The sequence below is a fragment of the Ranitomeya variabilis genome, chromosome 5 (genome assembly GCF_051348905.1).
Source record: "Ranitomeya variabilis isolate aRanVar5 chromosome 5, aRanVar5.hap1, whole genome shotgun sequence".
NCBI classification, from domain to species: Eukaryota; Metazoa; Chordata; class Amphibia; order Anura; family Dendrobatidae; genus Ranitomeya; species Ranitomeya variabilis.
This window is the reverse complement of record NC_135236.1, coordinates 628,197,418-628,222,873: the sequence shown is the minus strand read 5'-3', so window position 1 is coordinate 628,222,873 and position 25,456 is coordinate 628,197,418. Positions and strand designations below refer to the sequence as shown.

At 39.8% G+C, this 25,456-nt stretch overlaps 1 protein-coding gene and 2 pseudogenes across 3 annotated transcripts in view; all 3 read right to left on the bottom strand.

Annotated features, from left to right (window-relative positions):
* The window catches only part of LOC143776626 (protocadherin gamma-B1-like), a 472,349-nt gene that overhangs the window by 409,000 nt on the left and 37,893 nt on the right, over positions 1-25,456 (bottom strand). The gene's annotated exons all lie outside the window — the stretch shown is intronic.
* LOC143773469 (protocadherin gamma-B1 pseudogene) lies at positions 10,498-11,679 on the bottom strand (annotated as a pseudogene).
* On the bottom strand, positions 19,543-22,208 carry LOC143773468 (protocadherin gamma-B2 pseudogene; annotated as a pseudogene).

Below are 25,456 nucleotides of genomic sequence, written 5' to 3'. Positions count from 1 at the left end.
ATGATGAAGTAATATGTCCTTTAAATATATAATACAAGTTGTCCTTAGCTTATCAAAGTTTTAACATCAGAAAGCTATTTTGAAAATATTTGAAAAGTTGGTTGCAAAATTTTTACCCAACGCAAGGCTGCATAAAAATGTTGCTACTTCTGGAATTTTCATGACATTTTCACCCACCCCCTACAAAATTTGAGAAAATGGGGCAAGACAGGGGCACAATGGGGCATCTTGTAGGAACAGAAGGCTTATATTAAAAGTTTTCACCAGATGAACTGGCAGAGTTGCTTATAACAACAAATCAGAACTCCGATTCCATTTTTAAAACTGCTTTGGCATAATACAATAACTGCTGATTTAATAGTATTGTCATAGAGGAAAATTACAACCCATAAACTCATCTTCGGAGAAGGGTCATATCACCCCCACACTGAACATATGGGATTAATTACAACTAGGGAAATGAGAAACTAACTACAGCTCTGGCAAAAATTAGGAGACCCCTGCAAAATGAATTTAGGACCTGAGAATGACGTCACGGCTTGTGATTGGTCGTGTGGCGGTCACATGAGCGGCACACGACTAATCAGAAGCCGTGACGTCATGGAAGGCCCTAAACGCGCTCATTTTAAGCAAAGAAGGCTGCCGGTTACCAGCGGTGATGTCCAGGGGCCTCCGGAGAGGTGAGTATATCAATATTTTTTATTTTAATTCTTTATTTTACACAGTAATATGGATCCCAGGGCCTGAAGGAGAGTTTCCTCTCCTTCAGACCCTGGGAACCATCAGGATACCTTCCGATACTTGGTGTCCCATTGACTTGTATTGGTATCGGGTATCGGTATCGGCGATATCCGATACTTTTCCGGTATCGGCCGATACTATCCGATACCGATACTTTCAAGTATCGGACGGTATCGCTCAACACTAATTACCATGGATTATCTATGGACTCATCACACTTCCCACCCCCTAACAAATGTCCCACTGTAGTATTCTTTAAATGTTGTGCTTTTTTCTTATTAATCTATTTGTAATCATGCCTGAAGAAGGAGCCTCTGTGCTCTGAAAGCTTGCAAACATATTATTTTATGGTTAGCCAATAAAGGTATCACTCCTAGAATACTTCTGTCATCATTGGGCAGAAAAGTATTCACATCGATTTTTCTGGCTAACACGGTACCACAATACAATTTATTATTGTACATCATATAGTAATATAGTGAAATTTATGTAGTGTAAATTGACCAATGGTCTGGATTTGAAATCTGCAATATTTTGAATAATGATCAGTATGTCATTGCGTATTTAACCCTTGGCAATGCACCATATCATATCGATAAATACCACTTTGCAGTTTCATGTAGTATTTTTGCAGCATGAGGTCTGTACTTGACATGCTAGATTGGAATTTGGAAGATGTTGAACTGAACACGGGATCCATATACATATCCATTTTTTTCAAGTAGTCAGACTTAAGGCTCTTAACAGTTACTGCTTTCTTGATGGGTCCCTCCACAATAAACAGAACACTATTTGCCCCTCTATTAAGACTTTTACAATTTTTCTGTAATCTAAAGAAAAGTCTGTGTAGGCGATGTGTTCCTGCAGTACCACCAAAGAGAGCATTAGGAGTAACTGTTGTTTTAATTCTTTGTAAATGTATAGTATAGTGAAAATACGGAAGTCTGTAATACATCTTATTAGAAGAAAGATTTTTTTCTCCTCCTGGATGGATCATTCATTCTTAAATTTCTGAATTTATTGGTAGAAAAATATAAAAATTTGAGAATCCTCATTGGTTGATACCGTTTAATGGCTGTCTGAAATGATGGTAACATATTGCAAGTTTTCGAGACTTCTCAGGTCTCTTCATCAGGCTTAGATTGACACCAAATCTGAAGAGTCACATATTCATACAACAGGGCACAGAATTAATGTAATAGATAAGACAAGTGACTTGAAGAAGAACTATCAGTATGGGAGAGAAGCAGTTGTGGCAGTAAACATTGGAACAGTTCATAGATAAGGAGTGTGAAACTTTTATTGTCCTGTCATTGAGGTCTGGTTTATGGTTTTGATACTTCAAGAGATCTGATTTGTACATTTCTTAGCTAACAAAGAAAGACATAAATCCATGCAACACATTCATTCCTGCTGTGTGTCAAAGGTTGTCATAAGTATGTGCTCCCAAATGTTTCTGTCTCTCTGAGATTTGAAGTAACCTTTTAATACAAGTAATTTCATGTCAATTATGCTGTGATCAGGGGTATAATGTAATCTTGGCATTTTGATTTTTTTTTCATTATGCCATTTACCGATCCAATTAATTATTTTTATATATTGATAAATCGGGTGACTCTGAACTCCGCAATACCAAATATGTGTATTTTTGATATTTCTTAAATTGTTTTATTTTGAATCGGGTTAATGAAGTAATTTAAACTTTTATATCTTTTAAGTATTTGTAAAAACTTTTCTTTACTTTTTACTTGCTTCAATAGTCTCCATATAGTCCAATAGTCTCCACTAGAAGCTACGATCATCCAATCGCCTGTGCAACACAGCAGGGCATCAGCCCTGCTTTGTGTAGTATAAATACTCGCTTGGAATGAGCAGCGACCACTGGGCAGCACTCATAGCTATTTGGCTATGACAATCACAGGGGTCTCCTGCAGACTACGGGTTGTCATGCCAACCCATCGGCGTCCGGCGGTCATGTGATACGCCGGCGACAGACAAGGTTTGTGATGCAATTCTGGCACGATCATGTTAAATGCCTCTGTCAGAGACTGACCGCAGCATTTAACATGTTAGCAGGAGCAGATGGATCATGATTCCACCCGTGGCTGTTAGGGACACATGTGAACTGATTAAATCAGCTGGCATGTGCTGAAAAAGATGTGGGCTCAGCGCCTGACTGAGCACACATCAAAAGGAGAGACCCAACTGATGGTGATCGTCATGAAGGGGTTAAGCTTTACACAGAATTTATTAAAATCAATACATTGTCTATGTAATGCAGGACAGTATGTGTATTCCACAGAGAGTTGTTATTTATATTAACTTTCCATTTTGGTCATAAGAATAGAATCTTTAATACGGAACCCCACAGAAGGTTACATAAAAATAAATTTTCTAGATGAATTCAAACCTATAACAGCATCATAAAAACTTTCAATAATTATATAATTGAACACAAAAGAATAAATATCAATAATTTGAGACCTTAACTATTATTGGTTCCAATCAGAACGTAAACTCTGGTAGCAAGTAATTAACTTTGAAGTCAGCTGTACATAAAGTTACTCTTGAAGAAAAAATAATTCTAGAAATCACAAAGTACGTATTACAGACCTTTATACCAGAGGCAGAAAATGAAAATATTTTACCTGTTCTGCACTTGTAGATGCTTCTTTAAGACATTCAGTTCCTTGTTCTGTATTTTCAGCATCAATCAGGTTTTCCACAGGAACATTTCCACTTGGATTCATGTAATTAAAGTCCCCCTCAGCAGGATCTAGTGCCACACACATATTATATGAGTATGGTAAAGGTAACGATCCATCACTATACATGGAGAAGGTCCTGGGATCAATTGGAGGATACAGATTTGTAGAGAGAGAAGAGAAGGCCGGTAATGATTTTGGCTGCTTACATTTGGATATAATCGCCACCATCACAGTTATTATAAAGAGCAAGGAAATAAGTGCAAGTCCAATGACTAAGTAGAACTGTAAGTTGCTTTGAGTTTCTTCATCTTTCAGTTTGATGTTGAGCTTAGGAACAACCTGCTGAAAGTCATCTGCAATTATAAGACTTAAGGTGGTTGTTGCAGAGAGAGTGGGATGTCCATTGTCCTTCACCATCACTACAACCTTGTAATTCAACATGTCCTTTTCTTGAAAAATACGTGATGTTCTGATTTCACCTGTGTACTCACTTATCACAAAATGAGTTGGGTCTGACAATTGTATGAAGTGATAAGAGAGCCAGGAATTATGTCCAGAGTCGGCATCCACTGCCACCACTTTAGTTATTAAAGAACCAGGCTCAGAAACAAAAGGAACCATCTCAAACACAGCTGACCCACCAGTATCTGGTGATGGGTATAAGATCTTAGGTGCATTATCATTCTGGTCTACTATATGGATAAATAATATAACATTGCTGCTCAGAGATGGGGATCCATTGTCTGAGGCTTTGACATCTATTGTAAACTCCTTGTTCTGCTCATAATCAAATGATCTTTGAGCATAGAGAACTCCGGTTTCTATATTGATGGAGAGATAAGATGTCATTGATGGAGTTTCTGTAATAGCGCTGGAAATTGAGTAAATTATTCTAGCATTGTCTCCAGTGTCAGGATCTGAGGCTTGTATACTGAATATTGAAGCTCCTGGTAAATTGTTCTCTGGTACATAAGCCACAAAAGAAGATTTAGAAAATATTGGTGGGTTGTCATTAACATCTGATACATCCAATGTCAGAACTTGTGTACTGAAAAGAGGTGGAGATCCTCTATCTGTCGCTCTAAAAGTGATATTATAAAAAGATGTTTTCTCTCTGTCTATGGAAGCACTTAAAACAAGTCTATAATAATAAGTGTCTGATGACAATAAATTGAAGGGAACATCTTCAAATATTTGGCAGTCAACATCTGCATTATCTCCAGAATCTTTGTCATGAACTTCAATCAGAGCGATCATTGTTCCAGAAGCAGAATCCTCAGGAATAGGAGAAGATAATGAGGTGATGGATATCTCAGGAGCATTGTCATTTACATCTATGACTTCCACCAGAACCTTACAATGATGTTGTGAAATTGGATTCTGGGCTCCCCCGGTGGCCACTTGTGGAATTGAACTTGTGTGCATCATCCCCTCTGTTCACCTGCTCCTATCAGGATGTGGGAGTCGCTATATAACCTTGCTCCTCTGTCAGTTTCTTGCCGGTCAACAATGTAATCAGAAGCCTTCTGTGCTTGTTCCTGCTACTAGACAACTCCCAGCTAAGTTGGACTTTTGTCCTTGTGTGTTTTTGCATTTTGTTCCTGTTCACAGCTGCTGTTTCGTTACTGTGTCTGGAAAGCTCTTGTGATCGGAAATTGCCACTCTGGTGTTATGAGTTAATGCTAGAGTCTTAAAGGAATTTCTGGATGGTGTTTTGATAGGGTTTTCTGCTGACCATGAAAGTGTCCTTTCTGTCTTCCTGCTATCTAGAAAGCGGACCTCGATTTTGCTAAACCTATTTTCATACTACGTTTGTCATTTCATCTAAAATCACCGCCAATATATGTGGGGGCCTCTGTCTGCCTTTTGGGAAAATTTCTCTAGAGGTGAGCCAGGACTGTCTTTTCCTCTGCTAGGATTAGGTAGTTCTCCGGCTGGCGCTGGGCATCTAGGGTTAAAAAACGTAGGCATGCTACCCGGCCACTTCTAGTTGTGCGGCAGGTTTAGTTCATGGTCAGTATAGTTTCCATCTTCCAAGAGCTAGTTCTCATATATGCTGGGCTATGTTCTCTCGCCATTGAGAATCATGACAGTTTGACCGGCCAGAAAAAAGGGTTAAATTACTGGCTGAGAAAGGAGAGAAAAAAGAAGTCTGCTACAATTTTTTTTTTTTTTCCTCTAGTTCTGAGTGTGCTCTTAATTGAATCACTTGCTAGTCTGCCTATACTGCAGCCTTCCTCTCTTTCTCTCCTTCTAATCCTTGAATGGCTCTGTGTTCACCTGTTTCAAATGGATCTTCAGAGTGTAGCTACAGGTTTGAATAATCTCGCCACAAAGGTACAAAATTTGCAAGATTTTGTTGTTCATGCACCTATGTCTGAGCCTAGAATTCCTTTGCCTGAATTCTTCTCGGGGAATAGATCTCACTTTCAAAATTTTAAAAATAATTGCAAATTGTTTTTGTCCCTGAAGTCTCGCTCTGCCGGAGACCCTGCACAGCAGGTCATGATTGTAATTTCCTTGCTCCGGGGCAACCCTCAAGACTGGGCTTTTGCATTGGCACCAGGGGATCCTGCGTTGCTCAATGTGGATGCGTTTTTTCTGGCCTTGGGGTTGCTTTATGAGGAACCTCATTTAGAGCTTCAGGCGGAAAAGGCCTTGATGTCCTTGTCTCAGGGGCAAGATGAAGCTGAAATATACTGCCAAAAATTCCGCAAATGGTCTGTGCTTACTCAGTGGAATGAGTGCGCCCTGGCGACGATTTTCAGAGAAGGTCTCTCTGATGCCATTAAGGATGTTATGGTGGGGTTCCCTGTGCCTGCGAGTCTGAATGAGTCCATGACGATGGCTATTCAGATCGATAGGCGTCTGCGGGAGCGCAAACCTGTGCACCATTTGGCGGTGTCTACTGAGAAAACGCCAGAAAATATGCAATGTGATAGAATTCTGTCCAGAAGCGAGCGGCAGAATTTTAGACGAAAAAATGGGTTGTGCTTCTATTGTGGTGATTCAACTCATGTTATATCAGCATGCTTTAAGCGTACTAAGAAGCCTGACAAGTCTGTTTCAATTAGCACTTTACAGTCTAAGTTTATTCTATCTGTGACCCTGATTTGTTCTTTGTCATCTATTACCGCGGACGCCTATGTCGACTCTGGCGCTGCTTTGAGTCTTATGGATTGGTCCTTTGCCAAACGCTGTGGGTATGATTTGGAGCCACTGGAGGCTCCGATACCTCTGAAAGGGATTGACTCCACCCCATTGGCTAGTAATAAACCACAATACTGGACACAAGTGACTATGCGTGTTAATCCGGATCACCAGGAGGTTATTCGCTTTCTGGTGCTGTATAATCTACATGATGTTTTGGTGCTGGGATTGCCATGGCTGCAATCTCATAACCCAGTCCTCGACTGGAGAGCTATGTCTGTGTTAAGCTGGGGATGTAAAGGAACTCATGGGGACGTACCTTTGGTTTCCATTTCATCATCTATTCCCTCTGAGATTCCTGAATTCTTGACTGAATATCGTGACGTTTTTGAAGAACCCAAGCTTGGTTCACTACCTCCGCACCGGGAGTGCGATTGTGCCATAGACTTGATTCCGGGTAGTAAATACCCTAAGGGTCGTTTATTTAATCTGTCTGTGCCTGAACACGCTGCTATGCGAGAATATATAAAGGAGTCCTTGGAAAAGGGACATATTCATCCTTCGTCATCTCCCTTAGGAGCCGGTTTTTTCTTTGTGTCTAAGAAAGACGGCTCTTTGAGGCCGTGTATTGATTATCGACTTTTGAATAAAATCACGGTTAAATATCAATATCCGTTACCACTGCTTACTGATTTGTTTGCTCGTATAAAGGGGGCCAAGTGGTTCTCTAAGATTGATCTCCGTGGGGCGTATAATTTGGTGCGAATCAAGCAGGGGGATGAGTGGAAAACCGCATTTAATACGCCCGAGGGCCATTTTGAGTATTTGGTGATGCCTTTTGGTCTTTCCAATGCCCCTTCAGTCTTCCAGTCCTTTATGCATGACATTTTCCGCGATTATTTGGATAAATTTATGATTGTGTATCTGGATGATATTCTGATTTTTTCGGATGACTGGGACTCTCATGTCCAGCAGGTCAGGAGGGTTTTTCAGGTTTTGCGGTCTAATTCCTTGTGTGTGAAGGGTTCTAAGTGTGTTTTTGGGGTTCAAAAGATTTCTTTCTTGGGATACATTTTTTCCCCATCTTCCATCGAGATGGATCCTGTCAAGGTTCAGGCTATTGGTGATTGGACGCAACCCTCTTCTCTTAAGAGTCTTCAGAAATTTTTGGGCTTTGCTAACTTTTATCGTCGATTTATTGCTGGTTTTTCTGATGTTGTGAGACCATTGACTGATTTGACTAAGAAGGGTGCTGATGTTGCTGATTGGTCCCCTGATGCTGTGGAGGCCTTTCGGGAGCTCAAGCGCCGCTTTTCTTCCGCCCCAGTGTTGCGTCAGCCTGATGTTGCTCTTCCTTTTCAGGTTGAGGTCGACGCTTCTGAAATCGGAGCTGGGGCGGTGTTGTCGCAGAGAAGTTCCGACTGCTCCGTGATGAGACCTTGTGCTTTTTTTTCCCGTAAATTTTCGCCCGCCGAGCGGAATTATGATATTGGGAATCGGGAGCTTTTGGCTATGAAGTGGGCTTTTGAGGAGTGGCGTCACTGGCTTGAGGGGGCCAGACATCAGGTGGTGGTATTGACTGACCACAAAAATTTAATTTACCTTGAGTCTGCCAGGCGCCTGAATCCTAGACAGGCGCGCTGGTCGTTGTTTTTCTCTCGGTTTAATTTTGTGGTGTCGTACCTACCGGGTTCTAAGAATGTTAAGGCGGATGCCCTTTCTAGGAGTTTTGAGCCTGACTCCCCTGGTAATTCTGAGCCCACAGGTATCCTTAAAGATGGAGTGATATTGTCTGCCGTTTCTCCAGACCTGCGGCGGGCCTAGCAGGAGTTTCAGGCGGATAGACCTGATCGTTGCCCACCTGGTAGACTGTTTGTTCCTGATGATTGGACCAGTAGAGTCATCTCTGAGGTTCATTCTTCTGCGTTGGCAGGTCATCCTGGAATCTTTGGTACCAGGGATTTGGTGGCAAGGTCCTTCTGGTGGCCTTCCCTGTCACGAGATGTGCGAGGCTTTGTGCAGTCTTGTGACGTTTGTGCTCGGGCCAAGCCTTGTTGTTCTCGGGCTAGTGGATTGTTGTTGCCCTTGCCTATCCCGAAGAGGCCTTGGACGCACATCTCGATGGATTTTATTTCGGATCTGCCTGTTTCTCAGAAGATGTCTGTCATCTGGGTGGTGTGTGACCGTTTCTCTAAGATGGTCCATCTGGTTCCCTTGCCTAAGTTGCCGCCTTCTTCCGAGTTGGTTCCTCTGTTTTTTCAAAATGTTGTTCGTTTGCATGGTATTCCTGAGAATATCGTTTCTGACAGAGGGACCCAGTTCGTGTCTAGATTTTGGCGGGCATTCTGTGCTAGGATGGGCATAGATTTGTCTTTTTCGTCTGCTTTCCATCCTCAGACTAATGGCCAGACCGAGCGGACTAATCAGACCTTGGAGACATATTTGAGGTGTTTTGTGTCTGCGGATCAGGATGATTGGGTTGCTTTTTTGCCTTTGGCGGAGTTCGCCCTCAATAATCGGGCCAGCTCTGCCACCTTGGTGTCCCCGTTTTTCTGTAATTTGGGGTTTCATCCTCGATTTTGCTCCGGTCAAGTGGAATCTTCGGATTGTCCTGGAGTGGATGCTGTGGTGGAGAGGTTGCATCAGATTTGGGGGCAGGTGGTGGACAATTTGAAGTTGTCCCAGGAGAAGACTCAGCTTTTTGCCAACCGCCGTCGTCGTGTTGGTCCTCGGCTTTGTGTTGGGGACTTGGTGTGGTTGTCTTCTCGTTTTGTCCCTATGAGGGTTTCTTCTCCTAAGTTTAAGCCTCGGTTCATCGGCCCGTACAAGATATTGGAGATTCTTAACCCTGTGTCCTTCCGTTTGGACCTCCCTGCATCCTTTTCGATTCATAATGTTTTTCATCGGTCATTGTTGCGCAGGTATGAGGTACCGGTTGTGCCTTCCGTTGAGCCTCCTGCTCTGGTGTTGGTTGAGGGTGAGTTGGAGTACGTTGTGGAAAAGATCTTAGACTCTCGTGTTTCCAGACGGAGACTCCAGTATCTGGTCAAATGGAAGGGATACGGTCAGGAGGATAATTCTTGGGTCACTGCCTCTGATGTTCATGCCTCCGATCTTGTCCGTGCCTTTCATAGCGCTCATCCTGATCGCCCTGGTGGTTCTGGTGAGGGTTCGGTGCCCCCTCCTTGAGGGGGGGGTACTGTTGTGAAATTGGATTCTGGGCTCCCCCGGTGGCCACTTGTGGAATTGAACTTGTGTGCATCATCCCCTCTGTTCACCTGCTCCTATCAGGATGTGGGAGTCGCTATATAACCTTGCTCCTCTGTCAGTTTCTTGCCGGTCAACAATGTAATCAGAAGCCTTCTGTGCTTGTTCCTGCTACTAGACAACTCCCAGCTAAGTTGGACTTTTGTCCTTGTGTGTTTTTGCATTTTGTTCCTGTTCACAGCTGCTGTTTCGTTACTGTGTCTGGAAAGCTCTTGTGATCGGAAATTGCCACTCTGGTGTTATGAGTTAATGCTAGAGTCTTAAAGGAATTTCTGGATGGTGTTTTGATAGGGTTTTCTGCTGACCATGAAAGTGTCCTTTCTGTCTTCCTGCTATCTAGAAAGCGGACCTCGATTTTGCTAAACCTATTTTCATACTACGTTTGTCATTTCATCTAAAATCACCGCCAATATATGTGGGGGCCTCTGTCTGCCTTTTGGGAAAATTTCTCTAGAGGTGAGCCAGGACTGTCTTTTCCTCTGCTAGGATTAGGTAGTTCTCCGGCTGGCGCTGGGCATCTAGGGTTAAAAAACGTAGGCATGCTACCCGGCCACTTCTAGTTGTGCGGCAGGTTTAGTTCATGGTCAGTATAGTTTCCATCTTCCAAGAGCTAGTTCTCATATATGCTGGGCTATGTTCTCTCGCCATTGAGAATCATGACACAATGAGCTACAAGGCCTCCTCCATCCCTGGCTTGTACAGACAGTTGATAATTTTTTGTTACTTCAAAATCTAATTTTTTATTAGTCTTGATTTCACCAGTAGTTGTATTAATACTAAACATTCCTGTATCATGGATGTTTCCAGAGCTTTTTCTGAAATAATATGCAATTTGTGCGTTGATTCCGTCATCGTTGTCTGTAGCATTTAATATGATCACTGTAGATTTAACTGGGATGTTTTCTTTTAAGTTGACTTTATACATATCTTGAGTAAATGTGGGGGCATTGTCATTAGCATCTATAGCAATTATATTTAATAATGTTGTACCGGATCTGATAGGATTTCCTCCATCCAAGGCTGTTAGTATTATTTCATGAATTTCTTGTATTTCTCGATCTAATGGTTTCTGTAGGACAAGCTCTGGATATTTACTTCCATCTGTTCTGATATTCTCAGTTAGTGTAAAATACTGATTATCACTGAGCTTGTATGTCTGCACTGAATTACTGCCAATATCTGGATCTTCTGCACTTTCTAATGCAAATCTTGCTCCTTCTGATGTAAGTTCGATTATTTCCAAAGTAATATTTTTATGATAAAATTGTGGAGAATTATCATTTATATCCTGAATGTCAACTTTGATCTTAAAATTATTGAATGGATTTCCAATAACAACGTCAAAGGTTAAGAAACAAGAAATATCTGATCCACATAATGTCTCTCTGTCTAACCTGTCATTTATATGCAGATTTCCATTATTAAGATTTACATAGAAATATTTTTCTGTTGATCTGGATACAATCCTCAGTTTTCTAGATGAGAGCTGATTATTATCTAATCCAAGGTCATCTGCAATATTTGCTATAACAGAGTCTTTCCTCATTTCTTCTACAATTGAATAATGAATCTGACCTGAGACTGAGTAACAAAGATAGGAAATTAAGATGTAATTTACTTGCCTTCTGATTCTTGTGCTTCCTTGAATAGGAGATTCCATCCTGTCCTTGCTCATGGATAATTTCCCCACCATGAAAAATCCAGTAAATTAGAACAATATGTTAATTATAACAATATTCATGATATCTGTAGATGCTTTTTCAATTTTTATCCGCAGCTTTGGGTTAAGGAGAATCCAGAAAATGTGTGTTGTTCTTTCTGCAGGTCAGTAATGTGAGTGACAAAGGAAAATTCCAGTGAATTTCTTGTTCTGCATTTTCCTTTTAACTGGTTAAACAGCGGCGCTCAGAGGTGAAAAAATAGAATTGCAATGTCTTTATAAAATATAAATTTAAAATATATAAAATGTTAAATTTTCAATGTTCTTGATATTTTAATAACAAAACATTTAGTAAACACTTTTCTTGTTTTCTCCATTTTATTAGTAAACTATTTTCCTTTCATTTTTCATAAAACAGCAATAATCAGCTCTTAGATACACCAAACAAGATTAACTACTTTAAAAATAAATTAACACATTGTAGCTACACAGGCTTAATAAGAAAATAAGCATAGTTATATATAAACAGAGAAAATGGGTTATATTTATGAAATTCATCCAGGGAATAGAAAAGGAAGCAGAGGCATGATTTAGAGAAATTTGGTTAAAAGGACATTTTAATGTGTACATTTGTTTCGTTTTTTTGATTTAAACTTTTAGTACTATTAATCAGCATTCATGCATTTTATTGGAATGATCCATTTTACTTGAGGCAGGTATTTACTATTATCTGCAATATCACTACATAAGAGATACAGGAAAAAAGTGACACTGAGAGAAAAGCAAGCTCACATAGAACAGGAAAAGCTTGCATAGGACAAAAAGAGCTCACACAAAACACAAAGTGCTCACATAGTACACAAAGTGCTCACACAGTACACAAAGTGCTCACACAATACACAAAGTACTCATACAGTACAGAAAGAGCTCACATAGTGCACAAAGTGCTCACATAATACACAAAGAGCTGACGCAATACACAAAGTGCCCACACTGTACACAAAGAGCTCACACAGTACACAAAGTGCTTACATAGCACACAAAGTGCTCACACAATACACAAAGAGCTCACACAATACATAAAGTGCTCACTCAGTACATAAACAGCTCAAACAGTACACAAAGAGCTCACACAGTACTCAAAAAGGGCTCACACAGTACACAAAGCTCACATACTACACAAAGTGCTCACATAGTACACAAAGTGCTCACACAATACAAGAAGAGCTCACACATTACACAAAGTGCTCACTTGGTAGACAAAGAGCTCACACAGTATGCAAAGAGCTCACACAGTACACAAAGAGCTCACACAGTACATAAAGAGCTCACACAGTACACAAAGAGCTCACACATTGCACAAAGTGCTCACTCGGTACACAAAGAGCTCACACAGTACACAAAGCTCACATAGTACACAAAGCTCAAACAGTACTCAAAAAGTGCTCACACAGTACACATACTACACAAAGTGCTCACACAGTACACAAAGAGCTCACACAGTACACAAAGCTCACATACTACACAAAGTGCTCACACAGTGCACAATGTTAGGTGTCGAGTTCCCACCTCTGCACAGGGGGAATCTCGAACCATCTCCGCTGCAGTCTTCCATTCTTCTCCAGCCGCAGTGGAGTCTGCTCAGCGGAGACGTCGGTCCCAGCGTCTTGCTCAGGCTCACTCTGTGCATAGGGTTACTGCTGCTTTTCCAGCTTCTGCCATTGAAGCCAGTGCTGGGCAGCAGCGAGCAGACACTTTTGGGACTAAGTCCTGCTTTTCCCCTTCTGAGCATGCTCAGGGCAGGATCTCCCATTGGAGATCGAGGGTCACATGCTCAGATACTGCAGCAGATCCCATTGGTCCTCCAGAAAGGTCTTGAAGGTGCTCAACTTCTCTGGCAGATTCCCATTGGTCCTTCTGGGGAGGTCCTGTACATGCTGCAGCTATAAAAGGTTTGCATGACCGCACGGCCATGCGCTAGTGTACATTTGTATATGTGTGTGTGTTGATGAGTGCAAGTCGTCCTTAAATATCCCATCCCTATTGAATGACTGCTCGCGTAAGGTGGATGATTGATATCTAGAGCCAGACTTAGCCATCAGCATGTAACACACAAAACAGGTCTATTGTTCTGACCGCCAGTGCAGCGCTGTGCGCTTTCACAGCGCTTTCCTGACCCAAGCCTGGGTGGTTAGTGGCGTCCACCAGTGCGGCACCGCACGCACTCTCGTGCATCTTTATTAATATTATTTCTTTCTCTCTGACACCCCAGTTGTGGTGTCGAGCTCAAGAGGTCTATATGAACTCAAATCCTGTGTCTTGGGATTGAGTTCTCGGACTCCTTGCTTGCGCTCTTGGTGCGGTACCGTGGCCCTGTGATGCAACAGGGTTCACTTCCTCCACACAGGGTGAAGTTAACCCGTGTGTGTATCCACATTGTACTGCCATATAGTCCGTCATTACTTAGCAGCAGGTTCCATCTCTGCACGGTGGATCCCAGGCTGCAAACGCACCTTACTCTATCTTCCTAATTATTAGGTGTGTTCCACTAGCCCTAACACACAAAGAAGCTCACACATTACACAAAGTGCTCACTCGGTACTCAAAGAGCTCACACAGTACACAAAGAGCTCACACAGTACACAAAGAGCTCACACAGTACACAAAGCTCACATACTATACAAAGTGCTCACATAGTACACAAAGTGCTCACACAGTACACAAAGAGCTCACACACTACACAAAGTGCTCACTCAGTACTCAAAGAGCTCACACAGTACACAAAGAGCTCACATAGTACACAAAGCGTACATACTACACAAAGTGCTCAATAGTACACAAAGAGCTCACAGTACACAAAGAGGTCACACAGTACAAAAAGCGCTCACACAGTACACAAAGCTCACATAGTACACAAAGTGCTCACATAGTACACAAAGTGCTCACACAGTACACAAAGAGCTCACACAGTACACAAAGCTCACACAGTACACAATTAACAAACTCTAACAATTATCCAATCTCAAATTTCCTGTCTGCACAACACACTACATAAAGCATAAGCCTGCAGCAGTTGCTATTTCACCAACATTTTAAAGCAAGTTAACTTTATATGATGGAGGGCTGACAAATGTAATGCTTCAAAGCATGTGTTGGATGCTTCTTACAATATGAATCTGTAAAGATTTTTTACATTTTCTAGCATATATTTCTGCAAACAAAGTCGTTTTTGAAACAATTAGCTGCTGCTACTATGAGCTGCCCCTGAAGTACTGTAGAATTATATACAGATTCCCAACTGCACTGGCAAAAAAGAATGTTAATCTAGAGATTGAACATTTCACTTTTTCAGAATGAATCAGCACCTCATTATCTTTTAGGGGAATGTTATATGTAACACTATTTTAACATATTTTTGTAGGAGGCAAATTTATCATGTCCTTGTCTAAAATATCTCTTCTCAAGACTAAATAAATTTAATTGTCATTTTGATCATTACTAAGATACTCTAAGATCCCTACTAGTTTAATTACTTGTTATTACTACTGTTTTAATTCTAAAATTACCACAAACTCTTTGTTTAGTTCATTATGGTCTTGAAAAATGCCGACTTAAATAATAATAATTGATTAAATAATTTTTCAATAGGTAGCAATGTTGGTTTTTATTATACAGTTAAATGATGCCCATAAAATATATGATTTCCTAAAAGTAGTATAATGGTAAAGAATCTACAAACTGAAAACTTCCAAATTATGAAACTTATATCTATTAAAGTGTCAAATGTAGCAAATGTATATCATATTTAAATATAGATTTTTCTACCTAGTACACATTAAAATTCTAGATTTTATAGAATGGAAGTTTACAATTTTTCCTGCAGTATTCTATGCATAAAATATGGCATAATATCTTAATTTAGACCCCATACAACTACATAATACAACATGTCAGCTCCTCATATAAGAATGTACGATCCTCCAACTAAAGAAAAAAAAAGATCCATAGGAATCCTTTATATTATTATTATTATTATTATTTATTGTTATAGCGCCATTTATTCCATGGCGCTTTACAAGTGAGGGGTGGTATACATAATAAAAACAAGTACAATAATCTTAAGCAATAAAAGTCATAACTGGTACAGGAGGAGAGAGGACCCTGCCCGCGAAGACTCACAATCTACAATGGATGGGTGAGAATACAGTAGGTGAGGATAGAGCTGGTCATGCAGCGGTTTGGTCGATCGGTGGTTACTGCAGGCTCCCCCTGACTCCCCCTGACGAAGGCACGTTGCCGAAACGCGCGTAGGGGTTGTGGCACCATCTTCTGAGTGTTTTGGTAAAGTACTACGTATTTTTTCTTTTGTTCAATCTTTCTGCCATGTTGCTGCTAACTCTCTTTGTATAGCTTTATGCAGTGTTTACTGGCGCACGCCACAGTAGCCTAACTATTATGGCTGACACAATGATTGTTTTGACTGTATGTCTGCAGCTGTACTTTGTACCATCTGACAGTGCTAGTAACATGGCGCACTAGTCTTATTATTGTTTTGTTACAATATTCACTCAGTGTGGTGCCACCAATATTTTTTGGCTCACCATTGTGACACACTTGTGGCTACCAGTTTTAAATGTGTTGTATGTCTTATAGGGATTATATCCCTCATTTTTTCTTGTTTCTTTAATAAAGATTATTATATTAATTGTTCTTTATACGCAATTTCTTTATTTGATTCTATTCATATAGCGTTGAACGTATATTTATTTCCAGTTATCTTGGACGCCACATGTTTTTCCACTGGTGGTTATTGATTATAATGTAGATGCGTCCTTTTTGCTGAGGGTAATTATTTGATTTCTCATAATACAACATGTCAGTTCCTCATATAAGAATGTACGATCCTCCAACTAAAGAAAAAAAAAGATCCATAGGAATCCTTTATATTATTATTATTATTATTTATTGTTATAGCGCCATTTATTCCATGGCGCTTTACAAGTGAGGAGGGGTATACATAATAAAAACAAGTACAATAATCTTAAGCAATAAAAGTCATAACTGGTACAGTAGGAGAGAGGACCCTGCCCGCGAAGGCTCACAATCTACAATGGATGGGTGAGAATACAGTAAGTGAGGATAGAGCTGGTCATGCAGCGGTTTGGTCGATCGGTGGTTACTGCAGGTTGTAGGCTTGTCGGAAGAGGTGGGTCTTCAGGTTCTTTTTGAAGGTTTCAATGGTAGGTGAGAGTCTGATGTGTTGTTGTAGAGGGTTCCAGAGTAGGGGTGATGCGCAAGAGAAATCTTGTATGCGATTGTGTGAAGAAGAGATAAGAGGGGAGTAGAGAAGGAGATCTTGTGAGGATCAGAGGTTGCGTGTAGGTAAGGGGAGGGAGACGAGGTCACAGATGTATGGAGGAGACAGGTTGTGGATGGCTTTGTATGTCATGGTTAGGGTTTTGTACTGGAGTCTCTGGGCAATGGGGAGCCAGTGAAGGGATTGACAGAGGGGAGAGGCCGGGGAATAGTGGGGAGACAGGTGGATTAGTCAGGCAGCTGAGTTTAGAATAGATTGGAGGGGTGCGAGAGTGTTAGAGGGGAGGTCACAGAGCAGGAGGTTGCAGTAGTCAAGGCGAGATATGATGAGGGCATGGACTAGGGTTTTTGCAGATTCTTGGTTGAGGAATGTACGATTCGTGAAATATTTTTGCGTTGAAGTCGGCAGGAAGTGGGAAGGGCTTGGATATGTGGTTATTTATAGTAAGCAATTAATCAATTGTCCAAAGGAAAAAAAATGGTAAAATATGAGTTTTTATTTTCAAGCTTTTTCCTATTTGCAAACTAAGAGACAATCATGTCATTGTAATGGAGTTGAAAAGTCGGTATCAGGATAATATAATTTAAGTATCAGATTGTGCATGACATTTTGGGAAACCTAATGCACTTGTTCTGAGAATAAGAAAATAAATTGCTCAATGCTTTGGGTTTGAAATCTGCAGCGTTTTCTTTTATCTTGAACATGCCATCCCTTATTTCACCATTTGTAATACACTGTACTGTTAAATATCTCTTTGTAGTCTGATGTAGTATTTTGTACAAGGTCAGTAATTGATATGCAATATTTGAACTTGGCCTGGAAGTTATTAATTAAAGCGGACTTTTCATCAAATTTGTTTAATTGGACACACAATGTAATAGTGGATGAATGGAATTTAGATCAAAACTTTTTTTTTTTAAATGTCGCTTTTATGTTGCGGAGATATTATTAATCAAAGTATTGTGCACCTATTGAGTTAATTTCCATCAAGTCCAATTAGCTCTAGCAGACAGTTTTTAATGGGGGTATGTACTTCTCCCTCACAAATCATAAGCAGACAACAACAATCAATAGAAAGGAGAACACACCTCTACCATAGTACAAACTAAGTTTCTCAGTGTGTGATAGGTAATAATACAGCTCTGATATCCTGGTCTAACCTCATCCATAAGTCAGTGTGGAGCAGAGTCAGCACAGCTAAGTTTAGCTCTGTCACATTAAAACACTTGTATCAGCTCTCCTCCTTTCATAAAAGTGTCACCACTGCTATACTGCCCATACCCCCATACTGGCTGGCCAGAAATGTATCAATAATCACACCTATGTCTGTTGTATCCAACTTGTAATGGCTCTGTAGTTGAGAGCAGTCTTCCATTACATCTGTCACAGGAGTATTCCAGAACAGGCAGGTTACTCCTGTGTGAGACATGAGAGCCCTTACTTCACTGCAGAGCCATTACAAACTGAATGAGCATGAGACATAAGTTTGGTAGTAGCGGAGACACATCACGTGTTTCTCAACGCAAGCAATGAATAGCCAGCTGTCTGTGGATGGATACCATGTTTTGGCATAGGTGGTTTTCCTTTCTTGGATACTGCCCTTCCCGTGGTTGTTCCTTCCTGGTGAAAGACCTGGCTATTCATTGCTTGCGTTGAGAAACACGTGATGGTGTCTCCGCGGGTTTTCTACATGCATTTGAATATTTCCCTTTAGGGATGGGGCAGTGTTCTGGATCACTGCGTTGAGAAACACGTGATGGTGTCTCCACGGTGTTGGATGTTTTGATCTCCCCGAGGTCATTCATCCTTATGTTCATAAGTTTGGTAGTGACATAGCTCCAGACAGGCAGTGATGGGAAAGAGGCAGTACTTCAGAGCTGACACTGCCATGAATCGATGAGGGCTGATCGAAGGGTTTATAATGTGACATAGCTTAAATCAGCTGCACTGTGCATTTCCCACACTGACTCATGCCAGAGGTTTGACAAGGAAATAAGCTGTTTTATATTATACATTTCACACACTGACAAACCTGCTTTAAGATATTGTGGGGTGTGCTCTCTATTTCTTTGATAGTTGCTGCCTGCTTTTAATTGGATAACAACATACAGGGGGAAGAAGTACATGCCCACAGTGAAAACAATATGATAACACACTTAAATGTAACAAAAATGAACTCATTAGGGGCCAAATAGCTTAAATGCTAATATTGTCACAGCAAAGAAGCAAAATAAAAAAGAAAACATGTAAAATCTTTGATCCACTCTGCAGACACTGTAATATCCTTTGTCCAGTTCAACATGAAACATAAGGTGAAAGGTCCTCTTTAAGTTCTAGTGTTAGACTGGGGTTCCATCTGCACATTCGTTTTTCAGCCACTTTTTAGAAGGGTAATTTCTTGCATCACCACATTAGGAAGACTTAAGTATTACACAAAGTATAACTAAATCAGTACTAGTCTTCCAAACAGATAATTTTCATTTATATCAGCTTTATGCTTTTCAACAAAGGAGAAGAATCTTAAAACTCCCAATAGGTTACAAAAGATATTATTTCAAGAGTAGACAGTCCCTCTAATTGCTTCATAAAAAGGTTGCAATAATTAAAAACACAGGAAGAAATATCAATAAGTTGAGACAACTTATTTTAGATTCTGCAAATTGAAAGTTAACTCTGGTAGCAAGTGATTAGCTCTAAAGTCAGCAATAAGCAAAGTTGTTCATGAAGGATACATAATACTAGAAATCAAAAAGGACATATTTCAAACATTTATACAACAGGTAGAAAGTTACATAGTCTTACCTGTTCTGTGGTTAGAGAAGCTTCATTGAGACATTCGGTTCCTTGCTCTGTATTATCAGCATCAATCAGGTTTTCCACAGGAACATTTCCACTAGGATTCATGTAAGTAAAGTCCCCCTCAGCAGGATCTAGTGCCACACACATATTATATGAGTATGGTAAAGGTAACGATCCATCACTATACATGGAGAAGGTCCTGGGATCAATTGGAGGATACAGATTTGTAGTGAGAGAAGAGAAGGCCGGTAATGGTTTTGGCTGCTTACATTTGGATATAATCGCCACCAACACAGTAATTATAAAGAGCAAGGAAATAAGTGCAAGTCCAACCACTAAATATAATTGTAAGTTGCTTTGAGTTTCTTCATCTTTAATTTTGTTGCTGAGCTTAGGAACAACCTGCTGAAAGTCATCTGCAATAATAAGACTTAAGGTGGTTGTAGCAGAGAGAGCGGGATGTCCATTGTCCTTCACAATTACCACAATCTTGTAATTCAACATGTCCTTTTCTTGAAAGATACGTGATGTTCTGATCTCACCTGTGTACTCACTTATCACAAAATGATTTTGGTCTGACAACTGAATAAAATGGTAAGAGAGCCAGGAATTATGTCCAGAGTCTGCATCCACTGCCACCACTTTAGTTATTAAAGAACCAGGCTCAGAATCAAAAGGGACCATCTCAAACACAGCTGATCCACCAGTATCTGGTGATGGGTATAAGATCTTTGGTGCATTATCATTCTGGTCCACTATATGGATAAATAGTGTAACATTGCTGCTCAGAGAGCAAAATCCATTGTCTGTGGCTGTGACTTCTATTATAAACTCCTTGTTCTGCTCATAATCAAATGATCTTTGAGCATAGAGAACTCCGGTCTCTATATTGATGGAGAGATAAGATGTCATTGATGGTGATTCTGTAATGGCGCTGGAAATTGAGTAAATTATTCTAGCATTGTCTCCAGTGTCAGGATCTGAGGCTTGTATACTGAATATTGAAGCTCCTGGTAAATTGTTCTCTGACACATAAGCCACATAAGTAGTTTGAGAAAATATTGGTGGGTTGTCATTGACATCTGATACATCCAATGTGAGAACTCGTGTGCTGGAAAGAGGAGGAGATCCTCTATCTGTAGCTATAATGGAAATATTATAAAAAGATGTTTTCTCTCTGTCTAGGGCAGCACTTAAAACAAGTCTATAGTAAGTATTTGATGATATTAAATTAAAGGGACCATCTTCAAGAATTTGACAGTCAACATCTGCATTATCTCCAGAATCTTGGTCATGAACTTCGATCAGAGCGATCATTGTTCCAGGAGCAGAATCCTCAGGAATAGGAGAGGATAATGAGGTGATGGATATCTCAGGAGCATTGTCATTTACATCTATGATTTCTACCAGAACCTTACAATGAGCTACAAGGCCTCCTCCATCCTTGGCCTGTACAGACAATTCATAATTTTTTGTTGCTTCAAAGTCCAATTTTACTATGATCTTGATTTCACCAGTATTTGGGTTGATGCTGAATATTCCTGTATGATGGATGTTTCTAGATGTTTTCATAAAAGAATATGTGATCTGAGCATTGATTCCTTCATCGTTGTCTGTAGCATTTAATATGATGATCGTAGAATTAACTGGGATGTTCTCCTTTAATTTGACTTTATACATATCTTGACTAAATAGGGGGGCATTGTCATTACCATCTATAACAATGATCTTTAGTAATGTTGTACCAGATCTAATAGGATTTCCTCCATCTAATGCTGTTAGTGTTAATTCATGAATGTCCTGTGTCTCTCGATCTAATGATTTCTCAAGGACAAGCTCTGGATATTTACTCCCATCTGTTCTGATATTCTCAGTGAGAGTAAAATACTGATTATCACTGAGCTTGTATGTCTGCACTGAATTATTACCAATATCTGGATCTTCTGCATTTTGTAAACCAAATTTTGCTCCTGGAGATGTCAGTTCAACAATTTCTAAAGTAATTTTATTTTGATAAAACTGTGGAGCATTATCATTTGTATCCTGAATGTCAACTTTAATGTTAAAGTTATTAAATGGATTTTCAACCACAGCATCAAAGGTTAAGAAACATGAAGCCTCCGTACCACACAATGTCTCTCTGTCTATCCTGTCCTTTATATACAGATTACCATTATCTAAATTTACATAGAAATATCTCTCTGCTGATCTGGACACAATCCTCAGTTTTCTAGATGAGAGCTGATTATTATCTAATCCAAGGTCATCTGCAATATTTGCTATAACAGAGTCTTTCCTCATCTCTTCTACAATGGAATAATGAATCTGACCTGAGACTGAATGACAAAGAAATGAAAATAAGACATATATTACTTGCCATCTGATTCCTGTGCAGCCATTTATAGGAGATTTCATCCTGTCCATCCTCAGTGATAATTTTCCCCAAAATGTCCAGTAAGGCTTTATTATCCAATGCAAATATTCAACAGAAAAATTTTCATCATATTTTAAATTATCTTTTAAAATTTTATCTGTGTCCAGGAGATTCCAGAAAATGTCTGTGGTTCTTTCTGCAGATCAGCAATGAATGTGACAAAGGAAAATACCAATGGATTTCTGCATTGCATTTTTCTCCTTTATGGTTAAACAGTGGCGCTCAGAGGTGAAAATACAGAATTGCAATTTCTTTCATTTACTTTATGAAGTGTAAATTTGAATTTTTAAAGATATTTATTTTAATTGCTCTTTACATTCTGCGTATTTTGTGAATTATTTGTATTTTATCATTTTCCTGCCACTATGTTCAGTTTAAATGCAACAGGACTACACAGCTATTAATATCACTTAAGAAAAAGTTAGTTCTTTAAAAGTATATGCAAAATATAATCTCACAGGTGTAAAAAGATGAACATAGCCGCATAGACACAAAGTACAGTTGATGAATGACAAATGTTCATCATGTTCAACCAGGAAATAATAGAGGAGGCAGAGGAAATATTCACAGCAATCCAGTAAGAAGGAAGCTTTAATATATATTTTTTATTTCTTGCAGATTTCAGATTCCAGCAGAGTTATTTATTGCTCATACATTATAAGAGAGTAAACAGTTTTACTTCGGACATTCAGTTACCATTATCTATATCGTAGTAGCAAACTGGATGCAGAAAAAAGCAGAGACAAATGAGCCGATAAGGTTCCCACTGTACATTTAAACAAAACTAAATATTAACACAGCACCATCTGCTGTTTGTTCAACAAAGGCCCTGAAGCATAAGCCTGCAGCTGTTGCTATTACTCCAATATCTTTAAACATAGTAACCTATATGTGATGGAAGATTCAGGCATCCATTGGATGTTTCTCAGAATATGTATTCTGTACATTAATACAAATATTCTTTGCTCCAGAGATAACGTTTCATTGTCTTTTAAGGGATATTTACGTTGAACATTGTTAACATATTTCTGCAGGATTTAAATTAATTATGTCCTTCCTTAAACATTTTTCCAATTTAGCTGCTGTACTTTACACCTTCTTCAACTCCAGTACATCCATTAGCTCTTAGATAAGGACATTGCAGACTTTTGAAAAATCCTTTGAATTCAGATCACACTTTATCTGTAGGCACGAAGAGCTTTATATAAATGATACCTGGCCTTATTGCTCATAACTGCAGAGTTCAGACACCGTGTCTGAAAGTGCTCTGGAGTAATAAAAGATGAGCCTTCATTTGTTGCATTAAATAACAAGAATAGTTTTTTATTAGACTGTGTTAGTAAATAAGGCACAGATTATATACGATTACTAAAGATAAGGAAAGGTAAGGTAAAGGTAAGGATGAAAACTGAATGCCCCCACAATCTACAACAAATGACTCTTAGCAAATTTATGATTTTTTTTGAAGATATCTTTTTTCTATCTAGGATGTATCACAATTCTAGAGTGTATCGAGATATAAAATTAAGATTTTCCTTGTAGCATACTATGTGGAAGATAAAGAAGAAAATTATTATTCGTCAGCCTACCTATAATTACGTAATTCAGCATGTCCATTCCTCAGATAAAGACTTACAATACAGACCAAAAGTTTGGACAAACCTTCTCATTTAAAGATTTTTCTGTATTTTCATGACTATAAAAATTGTACTGTACATTCACACTGAAGGCATCAAAACTATGAATTAACACATGAGGAATTATATACTTAACAAAAAAGTGTGAAACAACTGAAAATATGTCTGATATTCTAGGTTCTTCAAAGTAGCCACCTTTTGCTTTGATGACTGCTTTTCACACTCTTGGCATTCTCTTGATGAGCTTCAAGAGGTAGTCACTGGGAATGGTTTTCACTTCACAGGTGTGCCCTGTCTGGTTTAATAAGTGGGATTTCTTGACTTATAAATGGGGTTGGGACCATCAGTTGTGTTGTGCAGAAGTCTGGTGGATACACAGCTGATAGTCCTACTGAACAGACTGTTAGAATTTGTATTATGGCAAGAAAAAAGCAGCTAAGTAAAGAAAAACTAGTGGCCATCATTACTTTAAGAAATGAAGGTCAGTCAGTCCAAAAAATTGGGAAAACTTTGAAAGTGTCCCCAAGTGCAGTGTCAAAAACCATCAAGCGCTACAAAGAAACTGACTCATATGAGGACCGCCCCAGGAAAGGAAGACCAAGAGTCACCTCTGCTTCTGAGGATAAGTTTATCCGAGTCACCAGCCTCAGAAATCGCAGGTTAACAGCAGCTCAGATTAGAGACCAGGTCAATGCCACACAGAGTTCTAGCAGCAGACACATCTCTACAACAACTGTTAAGAGGAGACTTTGTGCAGCAGGCCTTCATGGTAAAATAGCTGCTAGGAAACCACTGCTAAGGACAGGCAACAAGCAGAAGAGACTTGTTTGTGCTAAACAACACAAGGAATGGACATTAGACAAGTGGAATTCTGTGCTTTGGTCTGATGAGTCCAAATTTGAGATCTTTGATTCCAACCACCATGTCTTTGGGCGACACATAAAAGTTGAATGGATGGACCCTACATGCTTGGCTCCCACCGTGAAGTATTGAGGAGATGTGATGGTGTGGGGGTGCTTTGCTGATGACACTGTTGGGGATTTATTCAAAATTGGAGGCACACTAAATCAGCATGGCTAACACAGCATCTTGAAGTGGCATGCTATTCCATCCGGTTTGCATTTAGTTGGACCATCATTTATTTTTCAACAGGACAATGACCCCAAACATACCTCCAAGCTGTGTAAGAGCTATTTGACCAAGAAGGAGAGTGATAGGGTGCTATGCCAGATGACCTGGCCTCCACAGTCACCAGACCTGAACCCAATCGTGATGGTTTGGGGTAAGCTGGACCGCAGAGTGAAGGCAAAATGGCCAACAAGTGCTAATGTAATAATTATAGGGGATAACTCAGGAGACTCTTTGCGTGGAACAAGACAACTACAGGACACAGTTTTATAAGTGGTAAAGTCTATATTATCACACAGTGATTCAAACAGGTGCAGAGAGAAACTCAAGTACACAACACTGGGTGTAAATATTAAACGCAGCTTAGCAGTCTATAGGGAACTTCAGAGGAAAATGCAATCATGCAGAAAGTCTATGAAGCCCAGTTATTCTTGAGAATACTTGACACAAATAAGTCCTTGTTTTAGTCTAAACACAGATAGATATGCTTATAAGGCAGTTCAAGCAATATCTTATCTCAACCAGGAAGGCCTGGGTTATAATCTCAGGTTTAAGCAGAGCAGCAACAGCTTACATGTCCAGCAAATGCAGATGGAAGTAAACAGGAGCAGCAGA